Source organism: Amblyraja radiata, chromosome 1 (assembly GCF_010909765.2).
Source record: "Amblyraja radiata isolate CabotCenter1 chromosome 1, sAmbRad1.1.pri, whole genome shotgun sequence".
Taxonomy (NCBI): Eukaryota; Metazoa; Chordata; class Chondrichthyes; order Rajiformes; family Rajidae; genus Amblyraja; species Amblyraja radiata.
In genome coordinates, this window is record NC_045956.1 from 190,133,437 (window position 1) to 190,150,735 (window position 17,299).

The window sequence follows — 17,299 nt, forward strand, 5'->3', positions numbered from 1 at the left end:
CACGGTCCGGACAATACTAACTCAGAAGTCCAACCGGTGGTTGACTGACTCCAGGATCCTAAAGTACGAAGTGATACTTATGTAAAAAGACGATTTGACAATTCTGACCGATAAGAATTTAAACCCTTCCCAGTTTTTATACTCGGCGGACGACGAGCAGGAAGGGCAGAGACCAGAACACTACTGTAGCGAAGTTATAGAACTACAGACCAAGAGCAGGAAGGATTTGGAGGAGCAGCCTCTGGTAGAGGGAGAAAGGCGGTTTATAGACGGTTCTTCCCGATGTATAAATGGAAAAAGATATAGTGGGTATGCCATAATAGGAGGAGAAGGATTTGAAGGAGTGGAGGCGGGCAGGTTGCCAGGTAGTTGGTCGGCTCAGTCATGTGAATTGTATGCCTTAATACGGGCGTTAGAATTGTTGGAGGGGAAGGAAGGAACGGTGTACACCGACTCCAAATATGCATTTGGAGTAGTGCACACGTTTGGGAGAATATGGAAAGAAAGGGGGATGATTACAGCAAGAGGAAAGGAGTTGGCACATGAGCAATTAATTGAGAAGGTGCTGGAAGCATTACATTTGCCAGAAAGGATAGTGGTGGTCCATGTGGCGGGACACCAAAAGGGGAACTCATTAGAAGCAAGGGGAAATGAAGCGGCAGACGGAGCCGCCAAAAAGGCAGCGACAGAAGGAACAGTGAGGATGTTGTCTTTAATACCATTAAGGGAAGGAGTAGGAAAGATACCTGTATTCTCACAGGAGGAGGAGGATAAAATTAATGAGTTAGGGGCTCGGCGTTCCACTGACGGGAGGTGGTGGACGCCGGATGGGAAACAAATGTTAACCAAAGGATTAACTCGGGATTTGATGACACAACTGCACTCCCAGTCACATTGGGGAGCGCAGGCCCTGTGTGACACACTACTACGGACCTACGCTTGCCGAGGTATCTATACTTTGGCTAAGCAGACAGTCTCCGGTTGTGTGTTATGTCAGAGGGTTAACAAGAAGGTAATGAGAGCTGTCCCTGGTGGAGGACAACAATTGGCTATAAGACCCTTCCAGAGAATACAGGTAGATTTTACAGAACTTCCAAGAATACAAAGGTGGAAGTACCTCCTAGTAGTTGTAGACCATTTCACCAGGTGGGTGGAAGCATTTCCCACGATAAATGCCACCGCTCAGGCAGTAACCCGGATATTATTAGAACAAATCCTTCCCCGATACGGGGTCATCGAATCCATAGATTCCGACCGAGGAACACATTTTGCCTCTAAGGTTCACCTGTTGGTTTGCAGTACGTTGGGAATAAATTGGAAATTGCATACACCCTGGCACCCCCAGAGTTCTGGGCGAGTGGAAAGGATGAATGCAACCCTTAAAACACAGATAACTAAGTTAATGGAGGAAACCAGACTACCCTGAACTAAATGTTTACCAATTGCATTATTAAGAATACGAACGGCACCCCGTAAAGATATTGCGGTGTCTCCCTACGAAATGTTGTTTGGGCTGCCCTATCTTGGAAAGGTAGAGGGCACGCCGACCTTCGAAGGCAGCGATGTGTTCCTGAGGAACTATTTACTGGCAGTGTCTCGTTCCCTTGCAGAATTAAAAATAAAAGGACTGTTGGCACAAAGTCCACCACTCGACTTTCCAATACACGCTATAAAGGCCGGTGACTGGGTACTGATTAAAAGTTGGAAGGAGAAACTGCAGCCCCGGTGGACTGGCCCATACCTGGCATTGCTGACAACGGAGACAGCAGTACGAACAAAAGAAAAAGGGTGGACACATGCGACCCGGGTTAAAGGACCCGTTGACCCGCCGTCAGTTCCTGAGAAAGACGATCAGTGGACGGTAAAACCAGGGAATAAGCCCCTGGCATTAACTTTCAGTAAGAAATAAGTGTATGAAACTAACAGCATGAAAGGAGCAGTTGTAGTATTACTAACTATGTATGTAACCATTATAAGAAGTGTTAATAACTGTGATAAGTGCTACCATCCAATCAGATATGGAGGGCGAACAACCAGAGCATTTACCTATCATTCCCATGTAAGTGATGTTTGCTACGACCTAAGGACTAGAGCTGTTTGTCAGGACGGAGGGAGGGGGTATTATGTAGTAGAAAATAAGGGACATGTAGGAAGTGTTGGGCACATTACCTGCCCAAAAGGGGAGAAATGGGTCTGCATGACCAAGGGAGGACAGTTAGGCATCCCTTCCCGAGCCAGGGAGGAAACATTAGACAAAATTAAGGAGGTAGTGATAGGGAAGTTAGCAGAAGCAGTAGTCAACAAACTTCCCCCACCTTCCCAGCCTCAACTGCACCAGACTATGTATGATGAAATAAAGCAGCAGATTGAGATCCCCGAAGTGGGGAGAAACCTGTTTGTGGACTTGGCCCTCCGGATAGCCAGAACCCTGAATGTGACTAATTGTTGGGTTTGTGGAGGACCGCTGATGAGCTCACGCTGGCCATGGAGAGGATCTATCATTGAGGTATGGGACCTGATAAAGTGGAATTTGACGGTGGGAAGAGATCGAAGTCCCCAGGAATGGGTCCTGACACACACCCCGGTTGGAACTGAGTGTATCGCCAGGCCCTGGGCAAAGGATGCCATCCTAGTAGGCAGCAGCCCCTGCCAGCGCATCATCACCCAGTGGCCAAATCAATCCCGAGTGTGGTGGCCAGAGGAACCTCAATGGTATCCCACTGTAAAGGATGAAGGAAACTGTACTATCTGGATGAAGACTGATGGAAGCGAATCGACTGGATTATGGAATTGCACCGGGAACAACCCTTACCAGGGAATCCCTGTGTTGCAGGACATACGGGACAATGTTACCTCTAGTGGACCAGCCCCTGAAGGACTGCTATGGATATGCGGACACAAGGCATACTCGGTATTGCCAGTAAAATGGAGTGGGACTTGTTTAATTGGACTGGTACAACCAGGGTTTTTTTTGTTGACCACTGAGGAGGGGCGGTCGCTAGGAACACCCATCTTTGACGATCTACACCGAACGAAGAGAGGAACGAAGAGAGGAATGGACATCGGAAAATGGGAAAATGATGAGTGGCCACCTGCAAGAATCATCTCATATTATGGACCAGCCACTTGGGCACAGGACGGATCCTGGGGCTACCGGACCCCAGTGTATATGTTAAATCGGATCATAAGACTACAGGCAGTGCTGGAAGTAATTACTAACCAGACTGCATCTGCACTAGAGATGTTGGCGAAGCAGCAGACACAGATGAGAACAGCGATATACCAAAACCGTTTGGCCTTAGACTACTTACTAGCCGAAGAGGGAGGAGTATGCGGAAAATTCAACCTCTCTAATTGCTGCCTAAACATAGATGACAACGGGCAAGCAGTAATGGATATATCAGAAGGAATCAGAAAAATAGCACATGTCCCGGTACAGAGATGGAACACAATCATGGGAGCAGGATGGTGGGATTACATCTTAGGTGGAGCCTGGTGGAAAGCGGTGGGACTGGTGATTTTATGGGCATTAGCTGCATTGATCATTATCCCCTGTTGTATACCATGTCTCAGGGTTCTTATAACTAGAAGTATAAGCCAAATGCAGGCAGTTGTAGTCCCCATGGGGGAGAAAGGGGGCGTCCAGAAGTTAATGATAATGAGGCCGAGAGAGGACCCAGAGGAAAGAGAGATAAAAAGAATGTTATTAGCTTTGGAACAGCAGGAAGTCTAGGAATGGGGTTTAATACAGGATGCGTAGCAAAAGAAAAAGGGAGGATTGTGAGGGATAAGATGATTTACTGTAAGGCATTTACACATCGCGCAGTGCTCTTCACACTGCGCACGTTTAAAGATGCCAGTTTGAGCTCCATTGTCCTTTAGAGTCACTGGCCATTTTCCTGTTCCCTCATGCCCACCGCTTCGGTGAATTTCCTCACCTTTCCTGGGCTCAGATACCCGGCCTCCTCAACGGGTTGGGTTTCCCGTGTCGTAATCCGAGGTGTCGTTGGGGGGGGGCTGCTCGTTTTACCCCCTTCTGGGTGCGCCGCTTCCCCGTCTCTCGTGGCTGGGGCACGGTGACAGGCTTACTGCTCCCGGAAACTCGGAGCTGAGGCCCATTGGCCGCTGCACTGCTCCCGGTTGCCCGTGTGAGGGATAAGATGATTAAACCACCACCATTGTGAGGGGCCGAAGGGTTGTAGTCACCGACCTTGTGATGGGCCGAGTAACTGGAAACACCAACCTTGTGATTCGAACAAACAGTCAGACCTTCAGAGCTGTTGATAACATTGTAGAATAACAAGATGAGGTAAGGAATGTAGCTGACAACACAGAAGCTATTCTTTAGGTCAAAGGCAATTAATTAGGTTAGGGCACAGATACTGCGCATGCTTAATAAGTTAAATGAATATTAACTTTACGCCCCTCATGACAAAGAACCTAATTTAAATGTACATGCGATGTATGATGTGGGAGGAGAGGGAATGATTGATGATGCACGGAGGGGAGGGTTGGAAGATTGTGAACCTTGGTACCCTGATTGGAAGGGGTCAGAAGGGGAGGCGTCCGATCAATAAAGACTGTATACTGAATTGTATAAAACAAGACGTTTTTCCTTTGCTCGGGGTGTCTCAACTTGGAGAGGCACCCGATTCTGCAGACTCGCAAATAAAGCATTTCTTGTTTCCACGATTTAGTCTCTGAGTAGTGATTGTGAGCACAAACAATATATCTCACACCCGGAGCTGGGGCCCATCGGCCGCTACGATACTCCCGGTTGCCCGGAGCTGGGGCCCATCGGCCGCTACGATGCTCCCGGTTTCCCGGAGCTGGGGCCCATCGGCCGCTACAATGCTCCCGGTTGCCTGGAGCTGGGGCCCAACTGCCACTGCACTGCTGTCGATGCCCTGGGGCCCAACGGCCACTGCACTGCACCCGATGCCCTGGGGCTGGAGCCCCTCGACCGCTGCTCTGCTCCCGATGCCCTGGGGCTGGAGCCCCTCGACCGCTGCTCTGCTCCCGATGCCCTGGGGCTGGAGCCCCTCGACCGCCGCACTGCTCCCGATGCCCTGGGGCTGGAGCCCCTCGACCGCTGCACTGCTCCCGCTGTCCTGGGGCCGGAGCCCCTCGATCGCTGCTCTGCTCTCGGTCTCCTGGTGCAGGTGTACAATCGGCCTGGACCTTCTCCTTTCCTCCCCGGTTTTCTTCTTGTGGGGTTTCCCGTTCGCCTCATCCTCCGATGAGGAGGAGAGGTTGCTGCCTTCTGTCAGGGAGAGAGACCGTTTTTTGGGGGGTTTTTTGGGCTTGCCATCCCCTTCTGGCCTCGGCTCCGTGTGCTGACCCTTCTGGTGTTTTTTATACTTCACCGTCGTCCAAATCTGCTCTCCCCCCTCCTCCATCGACTCTCCCACTCTCCCTCCTGGGCTTGGTGCTGGAGCTCTCCTGGCACTTGGGGGCTCGAGGTGGTTGGGCTGTCCTCATCCCTGTTTCCCCTTTCTGCTGGGGACTTGGCAGTGGTAGTGGGTGTCTCACCTACCCTGGGGTTGCTGGAAGCCGCCCCTCTTGTTTCCTGTGCGTATGTACAGGCTCTTTTTGGGCAGGCCCTGTAAAGGTGGCCTCCCTCCCCACACAGGTTGCAGTTCTTGCTGGCCTGACAGTCTTTTGTCTCGTGGCCCTCCGTTTTGCAGTTTTTGCAGACCACTGCATTGCATTGGGCCACCACATGCCCAGGCTTGTTACATTTTCTGCATACTCTGGGCTGCCCCACGTAATTTAAATAGCCTCGGTTTCCTCCAATTGCGAACACCGAGGGAGGGTGGAGAGCTCCTTCCTTGTCCACCCTCAGCTTTACCTTGACCTGCCGCTTGCTCGTCCAAATCCCATGCAGATCCTTCACGTCCACGCTGTTCCCTGCTCCGTCGACATAGCGAGCAAGGAAGGGGAGGACATCCACTACGGGCACATGTGGGTTGAACATATGCACCGTGATCGTCCTTTCTTTTTGGTTTGGGAGGGTGAAGAGTGGCTGAACCTTCAGCAACGACAGCGGAGCTTCATTCCCCTTCTCCTGGAAATCCTTTATCAGCTTTTGCCATCCTGTCGGAAGCACAAATGTAACGTCGAAGTAACCGTTACCCGGGAAGTCCTGGAGGCAGTAGATATCCCTGGGCTCGAACTTGCAGGTCTCCAGCAAGACCTTCTTTACAAAGGTATCTCGACTGAAGGGCATCCCCTCACTGAGGTCCTTGAAACTAATCCTGAGGGTATTGCGGATACCCTGTCCTCTAGCTCCCATTGCAGCTGCCATTGCTACGATTTTTTTAAATCGCAATCTGCAGCTCTTGTCCTTAATGGACCGCCAGGACTGTTCTAACAAGAACAGATAGCCCCTTTCCCTGTTCTAACAAGAACAGACGCTCTCTTTTAGCACTCTTTTACTACTGATAAGAACAGATACTACACTTGATCTTAGCCAAAAGGCCGAGAAGCAATGTCCAGCAGCGGAAGGACCCTAGACTGTGGCCCTCCCCACCGAGCCTTGGCATTGGCTGCACCGAGCTTCAGTGAGTCCCTCAGCACGTACTCCTGCAATCTGCAGTGGGCCATTGTCTTCAGTGTCTCCTCATGCCCACCGCTTCAGTGAATTGCTTCAGCTTTCCTGGGCTCAGGTACCCGGCATCCTCAACAGGGTGGGTTTCCTGTGGCGTAAACCAAGATGTCTTTGGGGGGGGTCTGCTCGTTCCACTCCCTTCTGGGTGCGCCGCTTCCTCTGTCTCCTGTTGCTGGGGTACAGTGGCAGATTCACTGTTCCCGGTTGCCCGGAGCTGGGGCCCATCGGCCGCTACAATACTCCCGGTATCCCTGAGCTGGGCACCATCGGCCGCTGCGATGATCCAGGTATCCCGGAGCTGGGCACCATCGGCCGCTGCAATGCTCCCGTATCCTGGGGCTGGAGCCCCTCGGCCACTGCTCTGCTCTCGGTCTCCTGGGTCTTGGGGATGATCGGCGTGGTCTTTCTCTTTTCCTCCCCGGTTTTCTTCCTTTGCCTCCTTCATTGGAACTTCACGGTCGCCTTATTCTCCGACGAGGAGAGGTTACTGCCTTCTGTCAGGGAGAGAGATCTTTTTTTGGAGTTATTTCTGGACTTACCAGCCCCTTCCGGCCTCTGCTCTTTGGGCTGAACCCTCTGGTGTTTCCTATATGTCACCATCGTCCATTTCTCCTGCTGTTCCCCCTCCTCCATCAACTCTCCCTCCTGGGCAAGGTGCTGGGGGTCTCCTTCTGGCGCTTGGGGGCTCCAGGTGGTTGGGCAGTCCTCATCCCTGTTCCCCCTTTCTGCTGGGGTCTTGGCAGTGGTGGGGGGTGTCTCACCCACCCTGGGGGTGCTGGCAGCAGCCCCTCTTGTCGCCTGTGCATAGGTGTAGGCTCTTTTAGGGCAAGGCCTGTAAAGGTGGCCTGCCTCCCCACACAGGTTGCAGTTCTTGCTGGCCTGACAGTCCTTTGTCTCATGGCCCTCCGTCTTGCAGTTCTTGCAGACAACTGCAGTGCATTGGGCCATCACATGCCCAGGCTTGTTGCATTTCCTGCACAGCCTGGGTTGCTCCCCGTAGCTCATATTTCCTCGGGTTTTCTCCAATTGCGAAAACCGAAGGAGCGTGGAGGATTGCTCCGTCCTTGTCCACCCTCAGCTTTACCTTCACTTGCCACTTGCTCGTCCAAATCCCATGCAGGTCCTTCACGTCCACGCAGCTCCCTGTTCCTTCGACGTACCGAGCAAGGAAGGTGAGGACATCCACTACGGGCACATGTGGGTTGAACATGTGCACCGTGATCATCCTTTCCTTCTGGTTGGGGAGGGTGAAGAGCGGCTGCACTTTCAGCAACAACAGCGGAGCTTCATTCTCCTTCTCTCGGAAGTCTTCCATCAACGTTTGCCATCCCGTCAGATACTTGAAGGTAATAACAAATTGGTTACAGCCACCCTACAACCAAAATTCATTTTGTGAACACAAATTTTTTTAAAAGGCAAGGAAAACAATTGGACACCAGCCATCCGACAACCAATATTCATTTTGTGAACACAAACTTGTTAAAAAGGCGAGGCAAACAATTGCCAACTGTTGCAACGATTTTAAAAGCCAAGGCGAGGCAAACAATTGGGTTGCAGCCACCTGACAATCTAAATTCATTTTGTGAACACAAACTTGTTAAAAAGGTGAGGCAAACAATTGGACAGCAGCCACCCGACAACCAAAATTAATTTTGTGAACAGAAACTTGTTAAAAAGTCGAGGCAAACAATTGGGCGGTACCCACCTTACAGCCGCATCGAGGGGACTCACCATGGAGTAGACATGCGTTCAGAGTTATTCGCAGCTCAGAGAGCCGTGACCATCTCGCTTCCTGGGTCTGGCAAAGACTGAGGGATTGCACTTCCGGGTTTTATGGTCCCTCCCCCCTGCCGCCAAGTCAAGTCAAGTTTATTCGTCACATACACATACGAGATGTGCAGTGAAATGAAAGCGGGGGCAGCAGAGAGAATGGGAATTTTTAAAAAAACATTAATATCTCTCTGATTTTTGATCGATGAGAAAAATCCTCCGGTCCCGGAAAGCGGAGGGTGGCTCTGAGCGAGGTGGCCAAAAATGACGGCCGTAGGTGGTGGCGTTTTCTCGGAAATCGCAGCACAGTGGGCCAAAAGCGGTCAAGATCAGACTTTTAGTAATATAGATATCTACGGGGTTATAATATATAAATATAGGCAAATATATTTGCCTTTATGGCTTATGCACATCATGAGAACGGCTCATGTACATCATGAGTTGCTTTAAATCAAAGTTGCATCTGATCCATGAGGATCTTTGAAATCTATTATCTCTATCTTGCCATGCACACACAGAAGCACACACACACACCGTTCTCCCACAACACTGATTAAACCAAAGATCATAGAATACATATGGTCCAGAGACCTTTCATTGCGCATTGTCGCTCATTTTATAACCATATATAACCATATAACAATTACAGCACGGAAACAGGCCATCTCGGCCCTACAAGTCCGTGCTGAACAACCGAATAAGCAGTTACCCTTTTATTTTTTTAAAGCACCTTATTTATTATAAACAAAGATCATAATGGTCTAAGATAGACCAAGATAAATTCCTGCAAAATCCAATGGACTGATGTGGATTAAACTGCGAGAGGCATAACGGAGTCTTATTCCTAGTGGCGGAAGTACCATTACGTGCCACACGTCAGTCCATTGGATTTCGTAGGAGTGGTTTATCTTGCTCCTCTAGTATCTTTGGTGCACAGTAACTCTATTTTTCATTTGTAAATCAGGGGAGAGCGCGAACGCAGTCCCCCACTACCACAAATTTTGCAGTCGAGTATCCCGCATTTGGGGACATCGCAGGCGTCAGCACACCCGAAGTGCAATGGGATAGCCTCGTCCTGGGAGAACCACCTTGGTGATCATGGTGTCTCCCCTACCAGGTAAGTATGCTAGAATATCGTCGCTCTCTCCCAACCAACCTCTACCATTACTCTTTCAAGTCTGTACGAGCCAAAGTTTCAACATCTTATATTGCACTTGATTGCCAAAAACAGAAAAAAGGACATATTTTCGCCTTTCCTTTGTCGTTTTGCCTCTGATCTTTTTCACATTTGCTCACTTTTCCCTGCTGCTCGCTTCATTTGCATTTCTACCTTAAAAGGAATCAGCCTTTGCCGAATTGCCGCCGACTTGCAGTTATTGAGCATCGCCTCTGGGTGGCAGTCTGCTCCACCGCCAGCGTTTCATTCAACGAAGTTAGATACAAATGCTGGAGTAACTACTTAGCTGGTTGTCAGGCGAGGGAAGGAATATGCGACGTTTCGGGGCGAGACCCTTTGCTCCATAGATGCTGCCTCACCCGCTATGTTTCTCCAGCATTTTTGTCTACCTTCAATTTTCCAGCATCTGCAGTTCCTACTTATACAAAATGCTGGAGTAACTTTGCTGGTCAGGGACAGCGAACATTAAATTCTCTAATTTATCTCAAAATGAGTCAAGTCAAGTGTGTTTTATTGTCTTATGTCCCAGATAGGACAATTAAATTCTTACTTGCTGCAGCACAACTGAATATGTAAACATAGTACATAACGGGAGAAGAAAAAAAGTTCATTGTATATGCTCATGCGCACATACTCAATTAGTAACAAATATTGTGCAATATATATATATTTTTTCATTTAATTCTTTATTTTGAACAGAATAAAATAATAAAAAGCAAGTGTGAAACAGCATACAAAAAACAAAACAGGAATATTTATAAAATGTCATAAACAATATCTATAAATGAAATCGTATGCGTCCGAAAAGGAGCAGGAAGAAGCCAAAGCTTATTAATTCCCACCCCTTATTCAACTGCTTATAATTATCTTATACAAATTTAGCAGCTATATGTACACCATATGTACACCAGCAGCTATATGTACACCAAATTATTTACATTTATACACTAAACAAATATTTACTAAGCCATACAAAAAGAGAGAAAAAAATAAAAAAGAAGAGAAAAAACCCTCATATACCATACAGTATCTTAGTCATATATACAACCCATCGCCCTATAATCACCCTTCCCAATACAATCAATATAACAAATATTCCACTCACAATCACCTATCCTCATCCCAAAATCCTTTTTAAAAAGTGTTTTTGTACATCTTTTTAAACTGAATTATGTTTGTGCTAAGTTTTATCTCCTGTTCCAGACCATTCCACAAACTCACACCACAGATTGCTATGCACATACTTTTAGAGTTTTTTAATTTCAAAATAGACTTTATTGGAGAAACAAATATATACAATACATGATATTTACAAAATTCCGTCCGACATTCTCGGAGGCGATACATACATACATACATAACCATATAACAATTACAGCACGGAAACAGGCCATCTCGGCCCTACAAGTCCGTGCCGAACAACTTTTTTCCCTTAGTCCCACCTGCCTGCACTCATACCATAACCCTCCATTCCCTTCTCATCCATATGCCTATCCAATTTATTTTTAAATGATACCAACGAACCTGCCTCCACCACTTCCACTGTAAGCTCATTCCACACCGCTACCACTCTCTGAGTAAAGAAGTTCCCCCTCATGTTACCCCTAAACTTCTGTCCCTTAATTCTGAAGTCATGTCCCCTTGTTTGAATCTTCCCTACTCTCAGTGGGAAAAGCTTATCCACGTCAACTCTGTCTTTCCCTCTCATCATTTTAAAGACCTCTATCAAGTCCCCCCTTAACCTTCTGCGCTCCAGAGAATAAAGACCTAACTTATTCAACCTTTCTCTGTAACTTAGTTGTTGAAACCCAGGCAACATTCTAGTAAATACAATACAGTTTCCCCAAATCACCAATATAGTACAATAATAATAATGTCATAGTTACTCCCGCCTAGAAGTAACTTCTACTTACACTTCCCCCTCAACCCCCTCCACCCACCCTTCTTTCTAGTTTTACCAATTCCACAGTTCTCCACATTGTTTGTCTGCTGAGATCACACCTTCCTGAGCCAACAATGGGACCTGCCAGACAGCGTGCAGTCTGAGGTCATTTAATTGATCCAGGTCTCCTAGCCTTTTCTCACCCTCAGCTCTTCACCTGGAGACAGACAGTCTGAAGGCGGAACTGGGTGAAAATGCAGCTCTTGCTTACACCCCCTCCCACTCTCCCCCCCCCCCCCCCCCCGCAACCCACCTGCCAGACATAGAAACATAGAAAATAGGTGCAGGAGTAGGCCATTCGGCCCTTCGAGCCTGCACCGCCATTCAATATGATCATGGCTGATCATCCAACTCAGTATCCTGTACCAGCCTTCTCTCCATACCCCCTGAACCCTTTAGCCACAAGGGCCACATCTAACTTCCTCTTAAATATACCAATGAACTAGCCTCAACTACCTTCAGTGGTAGAGAATTCCAGAGATTCACCACTCTATGTGTGAAAAATGTTTTTCTCATCTTGGTCCTAAAAGATTTCCCCTTATCCTTAAACTGTGACCCCTTGTTCTGGACCTCCCCAACATCGGGAACAATCTTCCTGCGTCTAGCGTGTCCAACCCCTTAAGAATTTTGTGAGTTTCTATAAGATCCCCCCTTAATCTTCTAAATTCTAGTGAGTACAAGCCGAGTCTATCCAGTCTTTCTTCATATGAAAGTCCTGACATCCCAGGAATCAGTCTGGTGAACCTTCTCTGTACTCCCTCTATGGCAAGAATGTCCTTCCTCAGATTAGGAGGCCAAAACTGTACGCAATAGTCCAGGTGTGGTCTCACCAATACCCTGTACAACTGCAGTAGAACCTACCTGCTCCTATTCGCTTTCTTCACTGCCTGCTGCACCTGCATGCCTACTTTCAATGACTGGTGTACCATGACACCCAGGTCTCGTTGCATCTCCCCTTTTCCTAATCGGCCACCATTCAGATAACAGTCTACTTTCTTGTTTTTGCCACCAAAGTGGATAACCTCACATTTATCCACATTATACTGCATCTGCCATGCATTTGCCCACTCACCCATCTTATCCAAGTCACCTTGTAGCCTCCTAGCATCCTCCTCACAGCTAACACTGCCCCCCAGCTTCATGTCATCCGCAAACTTGTAGATGTTGCATTCAATTCCCTCGTCCAAATCATTAATATATATTGTAATTAGCTGGGGTCCCAGCACTGAGCCTTGTGGTACCCCACTAGTCACTGCCTGCCATTGTGAAAAGGACCCGTTTACTCCTACTCTTTGCTTCCTGTCTGCCAGCCAGTTCTCTATCCACATCAATACTGAACCCCCAATGCCGTGTGCTTTAAGTTTGTATACTAATCTCTTATGTGGGACCTTGTCGAAAGCCTTCTGAAAGTCCAGATATAACACATCCACTGGTTCTTCCTTATCCAGTCTACTAGTTACATCCTCGAAAAATTCTATATATTTGTCAGACATGATTTACCTTTCATAAATCCATGCTGACTTTGTCCAATGATTTCACCACTTACTCGTGGACATTTTTCATCATGTTGAAAAAATGCCCCGACCTACTTGATGCCACGAGTACCTACGACTAACATCATGACCTGCTACGAACTACCTACGACCTCGTGACGATCATGCTGCGAGTACGAGTCAAGGGCAAACTCGGCAGAGATCGTGAATTAGGTCGTGGAAGCGGCACAGGCCCATTACCCGTGTAGTAATGGCAATAGAAAATTGAAAATTTTGAAATTGCCATTACAAGGCCATTCAGCCTATTGATCGCTCAAGTATTGATCATTATGTGTACGATAGCATTACCCCAACACACAAAGGGATAATTCACAGAAGCAAATTAATCTACAACCCTATACACAGAGTGTGGGAAACGAGAGAAACCAGCACACCCGGAGAAAACCCACGCAGCTGACAGGTTCAGAGAACACCGCAGTCTGAATGGAATTAGAGCGTGCGGTGCTGTAAGGCAGCAACTCTACCACAACATCAGTGATCCTCCAGCATATATGGTGTTTGTGTGCATCAACGATACTAGAGGAGCAAGATAGACCACTAGGCAAAAAAGCCGTAGTGTCCACATCTACAAGTGTAGCGCGCTGTTCTGCTATAAAGTGCTCAACCCAATCTGGCTTTCTTCAGCTTCCCCACTAAAGACGGAAGATAAGAAAAAAATTATTACTTTCTGTCGTGTAGCCTGCCTGATCTCTTCTCAGATAATAATAATAATAATACATTTTATTTATGGGCGCCTTTCAAGACTCTCAAGGACACCTTACAAAATTTAGTAAACAGAATACAAAACATGTAAGCGGAATGAAACAAAACAAAAAAATAACGATAAAAAAATAAAAAATAAATAGTAAAGACATCAACAATACACAATTCAAAGACACAATTCAAAGACACAATTCAAAGAGAGAGCAGCGACAGCTAATCGCGCCAGCGTTCACTCTCCCTTCCGGCAGCCATCTTGGAAACGGAACAATAAGGATCTTTAACATAGAAACATCCCCCCACAATGGTTACCATTATGGGGGAAGGCACAATGTCCAGTCCCCATCCCCGGTTCACCCATAGTCGGGCCAATTGAGGCCTCCACAGTTGCCTCTACGGAGGCCCGATGTTCTAGGCCGTTCTCGCCGGGAGATGGTGCTCCGGCGTCGGGAGAGTCCTCTCAGCGGCTAGGGACACCTGGAATGGCCGCTTCCTTACCGGAGACCGCGGCTTCCGAAGCCGACAAGGCCGCAACGGTTGGAGCTCCACCACTGGCGATCTCATCGCGAGATCCCAAGCTCCAGATGTTGAAGTCAGCGCCGCCGCCCGCAGCTGCCCGCTCCGCAGACCCGCAGCTCCGCGATGTTTTTATCGGCGGTCTTCAGCTCACCGGAGCTCCAGCGCGGCGGCCCAGGCAAGGCATCGCCCGCTCTGCTCCGCGATAGCGCTCCAGCGCTGTGCCGCCGCCGAAGCCGAGGTGCTGGGCGGTCACCTCGGGAAAACGCCGCTCCAGGCCTGCTGGTAGGCCGCGAGGACGGGTCGACAGTGCAGCCCGGAAAAAAGCTGCCTCTCCGACCAGGTAGGTACCTAGAAAGTAGTTTCCCCCTTCCACCCCCTCCCCCCACATAAAAAAGTCTAGACCTCCTAAAAACAAACACTGAAACTCACTAAAAATTAAAGAAAAGAGTGAAAAAGACGGACGGCTGCTAGCTAGCAGCCGTGCCCCAAGATGGCGCCCCCTCACGTATCGCTAGCTCAAATCGCGGAGCCGGGGGTCGCCAGATGAAGAGCTCCGATCGCTGGCCCACGGACTATAACATTGTGAAGCCACGGTGTGCAGAGCTTCTAGTCGTGGGGGCAGCGTGCACTTTCCCTCGCGGAGTCTGGGATTGCTCGCCGGAGAAGAGCTCCGACCTCCAGCCCTCGGCCTATAACATCGTGAAGCCCCGGTCTCCGGTAGGAGGTGGCCTATTCGGGACCTCCAAGCCGCGGAGATCCCAAGTCGGCTTGTGTTTAAGCTGGTATGAAATTGTGTTTAAAATACAGGATAAATGGTGTTAAATATACATAATGTACACGGATCAGTGGTGTTTAAAATACATGATAAATGGTGTTGTAGGGAACAACGACATGCCACGAGGAGCACACATTAAAGCCTTAATTTCCTTCCCAATGTATGATGACTGTAACATATACTATTCTTATGATCCCATTTTTTGGTACATGAGCAAGTAATTAGAAAGTCTTCTTTTATAGATCTAGACTTACCACAATAATAAAGATACCTTTGATTTTCCAGCATCTGCATTCCTTCTTAAACAATAATAAAGGTATCAATTTTTACACTGCTGTACATTTTTGGTTTTGTTCTTGTTGTAAGGCATGCATAGTATTGTAAGCTCTTCTACATTGAAGATAAATTGACCTATTAGAGGAAAAATTCATGTTCAATATACATGTCTCTCCCCACCCCGAACACAATTGCATTTAAGTGACATATCATCCATTCTGTAGTTATGTAGATATAATCAGATTTGTTCTTAAGTTAATTCTATATGATATTTTACTGTAATTTCAGATGTCAACAGTGGGTCCAGAATACTCGTTGACAAGATCTCCTGCACTGAACTACGGAGTACTTGTCAAAAAACTGCCGTCTTTGTTCTGAACACCCTGTACATCTCACACAAAAACCAATGTAAATCATGTAAATCTTACCATAAATGACAGAAATAAAAAGTATTATCCTTGTTTATGAATTTTGATGTAGAATTATTTTAAATTGAGTGGATTGATGCAATATACTTCTAAATCAGAGATGTGTAGTTATGAGATATTCACTTTTTAAAACTCACTCGGTAGCTCGGGTGGCTGAGAGCGGCCGCCGGGACTGGACTGCGGAACTACAGCTAAACCCGGGGCTCGCAGGTGACCTGGGAACTGCAGCTAGTCCCAGAGGGTCCTGGCCCCCATGTAAAAAAGGCTGCAGATCCCTGGACTAAACCAAACCCACGATCCTGTCCCGCCATCCTTTATTCAAAATCTGGCAACTCAAATGGTGGTGCGTCTTCATTGCCGGGAAATACAGTAACTCATTTCCCTCAAATATATGTTAGATTTTCCTCAAATATATGTTAAATTAAAAACTAAACTATGGTAGCAATACACAGTATTCATGTCTAAAGCTCGCACTTCTGCATCAATGTAGGTATGTATACACTACATTTCATTACACTAATATAGAATGAAAAAAATATCTTGGCATGTGTTCATTGATATTTTTATCACAATATTAGAATTTCTGAGAGAGAGGTTAAATGAAAGAACAAAAAGAGAGATTACAAGAAAGGAACTACACATGTGTGTGTTATATATTTATATACAGGTGCACAACCTTTTATCCAAAAGCCTTGGGACCAGACACTTTTCGTAATTCGGAAGTTTTCGGCTTTCGGAATGGAAGATTTTTAGCGTAGATTTTAACGACTGGCTCAGTGGTAGAGTGCTCGGCTCATATCCGCAAGGTCGCGAGTATGCGCCTCGATCCCGGCAGTTACTCGATTGCGAGTTTGAGTCTTCAATGTAGTTTTTTCTTGCAGAATAGGAGAGAATAGGGAGGGTTAGGCTGGGATCATTCTCTGCGAGATGATCTTAGTGCAGGAGACAAGTGTAGGAGAGGTGTAATGACTGTGTGGGCAGAACTTTGGAAGTGATTGCCCACCATTCTCAAAAGCCGCTGTGTCTCCCTGTCCCTGGGATAGCAGGGGGCGATCAAACAGCACAATACCCCCATCCCCCTCCAACTCCAGAGGAACCCGCTCCCCGATGGGCCGCTACGGCGACAAGTGGCAGTTCGCCCACAGCCCGAGCTGCGCCACCCCAAGAACAATACGTACCTTGCACACCATCAGCTTCTGCCCCTATCGTGTTCTTCTGGAGTTGGAGCGGGGCTGGGCTGGAGTTGCTGATCTGGGATCTCCGTGCTTGCAGTGGGCCTGGGGGTCGGTGTCCCGATGAGGGGGCGCAGCTCGGGCTGTGGGCGAACTTCCACTTGTCGCCGTAGCGGCCCATCGGGGAGCGGCTTCTGGTGGTCCTGACGTCTCCGGCCAGTTTGCAGTTTTCCTCTGGAGTTGGAACGGGGCTGGGCTGCTGCTGGTTGTGGGTCTCTGGGATCTCCATGCTTGCAGTGGGCCCGGGGGGTCGGTGTCCCGTTGATCCTGACGTCTCCGGTGACTGGCACTGACCTGCTGGCATCGCCGACGTGAAGA

At 48.0% G+C, this 17,299-nt stretch overlaps 1 non-coding gene and 1 pseudogene across 1 annotated transcript; both read right to left on the reverse strand.

The window, feature by feature from the left end:
- Positions 1-6,377: 6,377 nt before the first annotated feature.
- On the reverse strand, positions 6,378-6,492 carry LOC116983324 (annotated as a pseudogene).
- Positions 6,493-9,341: 2,849 nt separating this feature from the next.
- On the reverse strand, positions 9,342-9,505 carry LOC116983377. The gene has a single exon (XR_004414677.1). It is a non-coding gene; the product is annotated as a U1 spliceosomal RNA (small nuclear RNA).
- Positions 9,506-17,299: the final 7,794 nt, after the last annotated feature.